Source organism: Oncorhynchus gorbuscha, linkage group LG26 (assembly GCF_021184085.1).
Source record: "Oncorhynchus gorbuscha isolate QuinsamMale2020 ecotype Even-year linkage group LG26, OgorEven_v1.0, whole genome shotgun sequence".
Lineage (NCBI taxonomy): Eukaryota > Metazoa > Chordata > Actinopteri > Salmoniformes > Salmonidae > Oncorhynchus > Oncorhynchus gorbuscha.
In genome coordinates, this window is record NC_060198.1 from 41,438,642 (window position 1) to 41,448,015 (window position 9,374).

The window sequence follows — 9,374 nt, forward strand, 5'->3', positions numbered from 1 at the left end:
TTGGGTCCTCCTTCACCTGCATGACAGAAGGAACCGACCAAAGAATGGACCCAGCGACTTCAGACGCTCATTACACTGCCGTCGAGTTCCAAGGAGCCATGCTCGGCAGACACGAGCAGGAATTGTCTGCTGCTCGCCATGCCGTGGAGAACCTGGCCGCTCAGGTTTCCGACCTCTCTGGACAGTTCCAGAGTCTACGTCTCGTGCCACCTGTTACTCCCTGGCCTGCCGAGCCTCCTGAACCCAGGGTTAATAACCCACCTTGCTACTCCGGGCAGCCCACTGAGTGCCGCTCCTTTCTCACGCAGTGTGAGATTGTGTTCTCTCTCCAACCCCACACATACTCTAGAGAGAGAGCTCGGGTTGCTTTCGTCATTTCACTCCTTACTGGCCGGGCTCGAGAATGGGGCACAGCTATCTGGGAGGCAAGGGCTGATTGCTCTAACAGATTCCAGAACTTTAAAGAGGAGATGATTCGGGTTTTTGACCGTTCAGTTTTTGGTGAGGAGGCTTCTAGGGCCCTGGCTTCCTTATGCCAAGGTGAACGGTCCATAACGGATTATTCCATTGAGTTTCGCACTCTTGCTGCCTCTAGTGAGTGGAACGAGCCGGCGCTGCTCGCTCGTTTTCTGGAGGGACTCCACGCAGTGGTTAAGGATGAGATTCTCTCCCGGGAGGTTCCTTCAGATGTGGACTCTTTGATTGCTCTCGCCATCCGCATAGAACGACGGGTAGATCTTCGTCACCGGGCTCGTGGAAGAGAGCTCGCATCAACGGTGTTTCCCTGCTCCGCATCGCTACCATCTCCCTCTGGCTTTGAGACTGAGCCCAGGCAGCTGGGAGGGATTCGCATCTCGAATAAGGAGAGGGAACAGAGGATCACCAACCGCCTGTGCCTCTATTGCGGAGTTGCTGGACATTTTGTTATTTCATGTCCAGTAAGAGGCCAGAGCCCATCAGTAAGCGGAGGGCTACTGGTGAGCGCTACTACTCAGGTCCCTTCATCTAGATCTTGTACTACTATGTCGGTCCATCTACGCTGGACCGGTTCGGGTGCTACATGCAGTGCTTTGATTGACTCTGGGGCTGAGGGTTGTTTCATCTTTGGACAAGCATGGGCTCGGAAACATAACATTCCTTTCAGACCGTTAGACAGGACTACGCCCATGTTTTGCCCGATGGTAGTCATCTTCCCAGTATCAAATTTGAGACACTACCTTTAACTCTCACAGTATCTGGTAACCACAGTGAGACTATATCTTTTGATTTTCCGTTCACCGTTTACACCTGTTGTTTGGAGTCACCCCTGGCTTGTATGTCATAATCCTTCTATTAATTGGTCTAGTAATTCTATCCCTATCCCTGGAACGTTTCTTGTCATGTGAAGTGTTTAATGTCTGCCATCCCTCCCATTTCTTCTGTCCCTACTTCTCAGGAGGAACCTGGCGATTGACAGGAGTGCCGGAGGAATATCATGATCTGCGCACGGTCTTCAGTCAGTCCCGAGCCAACTCCCTTCCTCCTCACCGGTCGTATGATTGTAGTATTGATCTCCTTCCGAGGACCACTCCTCCTCGAGGTAGACTATACTCTCTGTCGGCTCCCGAGCGTAAGGCTCTAGAGGATTATTTGTCTGTGTCTCTTGACGCCCGGTACCTAGTGCCTTCTTCCTCTCCGGCCGGGCGGGGGTTCTTTTTGTTAAGAAGAGGCGGTACTCTGCGCCCCTGCGTGGATTATCGAGGCTGAATGACATAACGGTTAAGAATCGTTATCCCTTCCCCTTATGTCATCAGCCTTCGAGATTCTGCAGGGAGCCAGGTGCTTTTACTAAGTTGGACCTTCGTAACGCTTACCATCTCGTGCGCATCAGAGAGGGGACGAGTGGAAACGGCGTTTAATACTCCGTTAGGGCATTTTGAGTACCGGGTTCTGCCGTTCGGTCGCCAATGCGCCAGCTGTTTTCAGGCATTAGTTAATGATGTTCTGAGAGACATGCTGAACATTTTTGTTTTGTCTATCTTGACGATATCCTGATTTTTCTCCGTCACTCGAGATTCATGTTCAGCACGTTCGACGTGTTCTACAGCGCCTTTTAGAGAATTGTCTCTACGTAAAGGCTGAGAAGTGCTCTTTTCATGTCTCCTCCGTTACTTTTCTCGGTTCCGTTATTTCCGCTGAAAGGCATTCAGATGGATTCCGCTAAGGTCCAAGCTGTCAGTGATTGGCCCGTTCCAAGGTCACGTGTCGAGTTGCAGCGCTTCTTAGGTTTCGCTAATTTCTCGGCGTTTCATTCGTAATTTCGGTCAGGGTGCTGCCCCTCTCACAGCTCTTGCTTCTGTCAAGACGTGTTTAAGTGGTCGGTTCCGCCCAGGAGCTTTTGATCTTCTAAAGAAGCCGTTTACGTCCGCTCCTATCCTCGTTACTCTGACGTCACTGAACCAATTCATTGTCGAGGTTGACCTTCAGAGGTAGGCGTGGGAGCCATTCTATCCAGCGCTCCCCAGTCTGACGATAAGGTTCATCCTTGCGCTTATTTTCTCATCGCTGTCGCCATCTGAGCGCAACTATGATGTGGGTAACCGTGAACTGCTCGCCATCCGCTTAGCCCTAGGCGAGATGGCTGACAGTGGTTGGAGGGCGGCCGTTCCTTTTGTCGTTTGGACAGACCATAAAGAACCTTATGAGTACATCCGTTCTGCCATGACTTAATGCCCGTCAAGCTCGTTGGGCGTTGTTTTTCGCTCGTTTCGAGTTTTGTGATTTCTTACCGTCCGGGTAGCAAGAACACCAAGCCTGATGCCTTATCCCGTCTGTTTAGTTCTTCTGTGGCTTCTACTGATCGAGGATTCTTCCTATGGGATGTTGTCGGGTTAGTCTGGGGAATTGAAAGACAGGTTAAGCAAGCACTCACGCACTCTCTGCGTCGCCGCGCGCTGTCCTGTAGCCTCCTTTTCGTTCCCTGTTCCACTTTCGTCTGGCTGTTCTTCAGTGGGCTCACTCTGCCAAGTTAAGGCGGGTCATCCCGGTGTTCGAGCACTCTTGCGTCTATTCGCCCAGCGCTTTTGGTGGCCGACTCAGGAGCGTGACACGCCGTTTCGTGGCTGCCTGTTCGGACTGCGCGCAGACTAGGTCGGGTAACTCTCCTCCTGCCGGAAGTCTCAGGCCGCTCCCCATTCCTTCTCGACCATGGTCTCATTGCCTTAGACTTCATTACCGGTCTGCCTTTGTCTGCGGGGAAGACTGTGATTCTGACGGTTGTCGATAGGTTCTCTAAGGCGGCACATTTCATTCCCCCCCTTTAAACTTCCTTCCGCTAAGGAGACGGCACAAATCATTATTGAGAATGTATTCAGAATTCATGGCCTCCGTTAGACGCCGTTTCAGACAGAGGTCCGCCCAATTCACGTCACAGTTTTGGAGGGAGTTCTGTCGTTTGATTGGTGCGTCCGTCAGTCTCTCTTCGGGTTTCATCCCCAGTCTAACGGTCAAGCAGAGAGGGCCAATCCAGACGATTGGTCGCATACCTACGCAGCCTTTCTTTCAGGAACCCTGCGTCTTGGGCAGAACAGCTCCCCTGGGCAGAATACGCTCTGGTCAATTCGCTTCCTTCGTCTGCTACCGGGTTATCTCCGTTTCAGAGTAGTCTGGGTTACCAGCCTCCTCTGTTCTCATCCCAGCTTGCCGAGTCCAGCGTTCCCTCCCGCTCAAGCGTTTGTCCAACGTTGTGAGCGCACCTGGGAGGGTGAGGTCTGCACACTTTGCCGTTACAGGGCACAGACGGTGAGAGCCGCCAATAAGCGCAGGATTAAGAGTCCAAGGTATTGTTGCGGCCAGAGGTGTGGCTTTCCACTCGCAGCCTTCCTCTTACGGCAACTTCTCGTAAGTTGACTCCGCGGTTCATTGGTCCGTTCCGTGTCTCCCAGGTCGTCAATCCTGTCGCTGTGCGACTGCTTCTTCCGCGACATCTTCGTCGCGTCCATCCTGTCTTCCATGTCTCCTGTGTTAAGCCCTTTCTTCGCACCCCGTTCGTCTTCCCTCCCCCCTCCCGTCCTTGTCGAGACGCACCTATTTACAAGGTACATAAAATTATGGACATGCGTTCTCGGGGGCGGGGTCTACCTAGTGGATTGGGAGGGGTTACGGTCCTGAGGAGAGGAGTTGGGTTCCGTCTCGGGACGTGCTGGACCGTTCGCTCATCGATGATTTCCTCCGTTGCCGGGATTCCTCTCGAGTGCGCCAGGAGGCGCTCGGTGAAGTGGGGGGTACTGTCATGTTTGTCATTCATTGTCATGTCTTGTCCCTGTGCTCCCCATGCTATTCGTTTCCCTCTGCTGGTCTTGTTTGGTTCTATCCTCCTCTCTCCCCCTCCTCTCTCACTCTCTCGCTCTCTCTTCTCTCTGTCGTTCCGTTCCTGCTCCCAGCTGTTCCCTATTCCCCTAATCATCATTTAGTCTTTCCACACCTGTTCCGATCCTTTCCCCTGATTAGACTCCCTATTTATTCCTTTGTGATCCGTCCCTGTTCCGTCGGTTCCTTGTTTTGTATTCCATGCTGTAATTGCGTTTCGCCCTGTCCTGTCGTGTTTTGCCGTGATTGTGTATCACCCTGTCCTGTCGTGTTTTGTGCCTTCTTCAGACGCTGCGTGTGAGCAGGTGTCTCAGTTGACTACGGCCTGCGCCTACCCGAAGCGACCTGCAGTCTGTGGCCGCTTCTCCAGTTGTTTCCCCTCTACTATCTAGAGGATTTCAGTTATTCGGTTTTGAGCATTAATAAACTCTGTTTCTGTTAAGTCGCGTTTGGGTCCTCCTTCACCTGCATGACAGAAACGAACTGCAAAATCTCAAACTGGAAACACTTATCTCCCTCACTAGCTTTAAGAACCAGCTGTCAGAGCAGCTCACAGATTACTGCACCTGTACATAGCCCATCTATAATTTAGCCCAAACAACTATCTCTTTCCCTACTGTATTTATTTAGCTACTTTGCACCCAATTATTTCTCTCTACTTTGCACATTCTTCTACTGCAAATCAACCATTCCAGTGTTTTACTTGCTATATTATATTTGCTTCCCCACCATAGCCTTTATTTGCCTTTACCTCCATCTTCGTAACATTGCAAAAATCCAAGCGTTCTGTCCAAAAATTATGCAGAAAAAATTAATCCATGCTTTTGTCACTTCTAGATTAGACTACTGCAATGCTCTACTTTCCAGCTATCCCGGATAAAGCACTGATAAATAAACTTCAGTTGAGTGCTAAACACGGCTGCTAGAATCTTGACTAGAACCAAAAAAATGTGATCATATTGCTCCAGTGCTAACTTCTACACAGGCTTCCTGTTAAGGCTAGGGCTGATTTAAAGGTTTTACTGAACCTACAAAGCATTACATGGGCTTGCTCCTACCTACCTTTACGATTTGATTCCTACATGTACGCTACGTTCACAAGACATGAGCCTCCTTACTGTCCCTAGAATTTCCTGATCAAACAGCTGGAGGTATGAAAACTCCTATAGAGCTCCAATTTTATGCAATGGTCTGCCTATAGTTGTCAGAGACGCAGACTCTGTCTCAACCTTTAAGTCTTTATTGAAGACTCATCTGTTCAGTAGGTCCTATGATTGAGTGTAGTCTGGCCCAGGGGTGTGAAGGTGAACGAAAAGGCACTGGAGCGACAAACCGGCCTTGCCGTCTCTGCCTGGCCGGTTCCCATCTCTCCACTGGGATTCTCTGCCTCAAACCCTATTACATTGGCTGCATCACTGGTGCTCGTTACTGGTGCTCTTCCATGCATCACTTGAGTGGGTTGAGTCATTGACGTGACCTCTCTGTCTGGGTTGGCGGCCCCCTCTGGTTCGTGCCATGGGGAAGATCTTTGTGGGCTATACTTGGCCTGGTCTCAGGATGGTAAGTTGGTGGTTGAAGATATCCCTCAAATGGTGTGGGGGCTGTGCTTTGGCAAAGTGGGTGGGGTTATATCCTATCCGACGATACCCCGGACAGGGCCAAGGTGTCTCCCCGGCCCTACTGTCTCAAGCTCGAAATATTTATGCTGCAATAGTTTGTGTCGGGGCTAAGGTCAGTCTGTTATATCTGGAGTATTTCTCCTGTCTCATCCGGTGTCCTGTGAATTTAAGTATGCTCCCTCTAATTCTTTCTCTTCTCGTTTGAGAGAATTGGCAATCTGCCCAACCAGCCTTACAACCGCAGACATGTGGGTGAGCAGTTTGCTGATGTCAACGTTGTGAACAGAGTGCAGCATGGTGGCGGTGCGATTGTGGTTTGGGCAGGCATAATTAACACAATGCAGTTTATTGATGGCAATTTGAATGACAATCCTGAGGCCCATTGTTGAGCCATTCATCCGCCGTCATCACCTCATGTTTCAGCATGATAATGCACGGCCCATGTCACAAGGATCTGTACACAATTCCTGGAAGCTTAAAATATTTGTTCTTCCACAGACTGCATACTCAGACATGTAGTCCATTGAGCCTGTATACTTTGGACGGTATCAATACACAGCAGTCACTGCAAAGATACAGAGTGTCCTTCCCAATCAGTTGCCTGGGAGGAAGGAAACAGCTCAGATTTCACCAGGAGGCCAACGGTGACTATATAACAGTTAAGAGTATAATGGGTGTAATAGAAGAAACTATAGATGGATCAACATCATTGTAGTTTCTCCACAATACTAACATTAATTAACAGTGACGGAAGCCTGTAGAGAATAAAACCATATTCCAAAATATGCATCCTGTTTGCAACAAGGCACTAAAATGGCCAACAAAAAGTGGCTAACTAATTAACATCACATGAATACAAAGTGTGATGTTTGAGAAAATCAGTACTTTTGCAAGTACCATTCCATATATTCAAGCATAGTGGTGGATGCATCATCTTGTGAATTTATGCTTATAATCGTGAGGATCAGACCCCCAGTTTCACCTAGAATGACATATCCAAATCTAGCTGCATAGCTCAGGACCTGAAGCAAGGATATGCATGTTCTTGATACCCTTTGAAAGGAAACACTGAAGTTCGTGGAAATGAATTGAAAGCGAGATTACTTGTTGGTTATTACTGCATTGTCGGAACTAGAAGCACAAGAATTTCGCTACACTCGCACTAACATCTGCTAACCATGTGTATGTGACAAATAAAATTTGATTTGAAATGTTAAATTAATGTAGGCGAATATAACACATTAGGTCTGGTAAAAGATAAGAAAAAAACATGCGTTTTAATTTCTCTTTTAATCATAATTTTTGAAACGCAAGAGAAAGGCTGTAATGTATTATTCCAGCCCAAACACAATTATATTTTGGACATTAGATGGCAGCAGTATATGTGCATCGTTTTAGACTGAGATGGTAGATGGTAGAAACATTTAAAAAATCCTCACCGGTTTTGAATAACAAAATGTGGAATAGGTCAAGGGATATGAATACTTTCTGAATGTACTGTAGGCTGCTACTAGCTGGAGGAGGAGCTCTCTGGGGAGTTTGGTACACTGACCACTGGAAGGAGAGCGCCTTGGCGGGGTGTAGCTGGTAGCCTGCAGGGGGTAGCAAGTAGCCTGTGGGTAGCCGATCGGCAGGGCATTTAGTAGACCATATGGTAGGCCTCCTAGTAGGATGCTTTATTGGCCACTTGGTAGGCCAGGGTGGCTGCTTGGTATTCTGCTACACTCCCCCCAGTGTGTTACCATCCCAGGTTTTGGCACCATGCAAAATAGCTGAAAGTCTGATTCGGCTGGGTGGGAGTTAACACAATGGGTAGGGCTTCAAGAAAACAGGGAGATGGTAGCCTTTGGACATTTTAAAACAGGCTTGGTCTTTATGGCTTCATTTATGGGTAAGTGTTCCATGCTAGTTTGGTTTGAAAGGGGCTAGTTTAGTGCAGGTGGGGATATTTAAAGAGGTAGTCTCGCCTCTTTCAGGTGGACGTGATTTGGTTGATTACATTGACTGAGGTGTGTGGCGACCAATAAGTAGCAGACTCCCCTCCAGGTAGGAGGGGTTTTGTACACTAAGGCTGCGTTTAGACAGGCAGCCCAATTATGATATTTTTTGCATTAATTGGTCTTTTAACCAATCACCAATCAAATATTTTCACATCAGATCTTTTTCATTGCTGATCTGATTGGACAAAAGACCATTAGTGACAGAAAAAAATCTGAATGGAGCTGCCTGTGTAAATGCACCCTGTACCTTTAACAAGTGTACATGTGCACATAAGGAGAATCTCAATTGCATAGTCCACGAGTCCTCAAAACCCATTGGATGAGAAAGCAAAGAGTTTTAGGGAGGCAAAAACAGTGGTGTCACAGTCTGTCCTTTTGAATCAGTCTTTAGCTGCCAAAGTCATGTTACGATATATCTGTTATCCTGTTAGAGCTTTCGTGCCGAATCCACTGCAGTGTTTCAGGTGCCACATTTATTGTCATGTCACACCAGTGTGTAGGAGGGAGATTCCAAGATGTGTGAAGTGTGCAGGAGGGCATGGGACAGAGGATTGTGTAGATTCTGTGGAAAAAGTTGTGTGTGCAACTGTAGGGGTGCCCGTGTTGCTAGGGATCGGAAGTGTCTGGTGTGAGAGAGGCCGGTTGAGGTGGCCAGAGTTAGAGTAGGTGTCATACACTGAGGCTGTGAAGAAAGTGGTGGAGGATGGGTCAAGGGTGAGGGATCCTGGCAGGATCCCTGTGAGTCGTAGATCTGTACCAGCAAAGAGGGATAGACCAACAAGTGATATATACTTCAGTAACAAAAAATAGATGTTCTGGTGGCAACTGCAGAGAAGGATTTGGTTGTAGGAGATTTGTCTTCATAAGAGTTACAGTGTGTGTTGGGTGGTGGTGTCCCGTCCTCCCAGGCCGTTGGCATGGTGTAGGAGCAGATAGGGTCAACGTAGTGGAATTGACTAGTGGGTTTTTAATGAGTGTAGGGTTAGTTGAAGGGTGTTTTTATTCAGTATTTTCTATCACAAAGTATAATGGATTTATACTATAGTCCAGTTGAGGGCGGTAAGGCAACATATTGGACTGCTGTTAAACCGGCATCTGCTTACCGGATCTGCTAGCTAAACACCAGGAATACCACTCTCTTCCGGGTGGTGGCATTCTTTCGCAAATGGTCAATCAGAAGAACTTTGCCGTTTCTCAATTGCATACTCCTCACACCCCCCCCTTTTCCTCAACCCATTGGAAGAAGAGTGTGGTCCTTCTGTAGCTCAGTTGGTAGAGCATGGCGCTTGTAACGCCAGGGTAGTGGGTTCGATCCCCGGGACCACCCATACGTAGAATGTATGCACACATGACTGTAAGTCGCTTTGGATAAAAGCGTCTGCTAAATGGCATATATTATTATTATTAT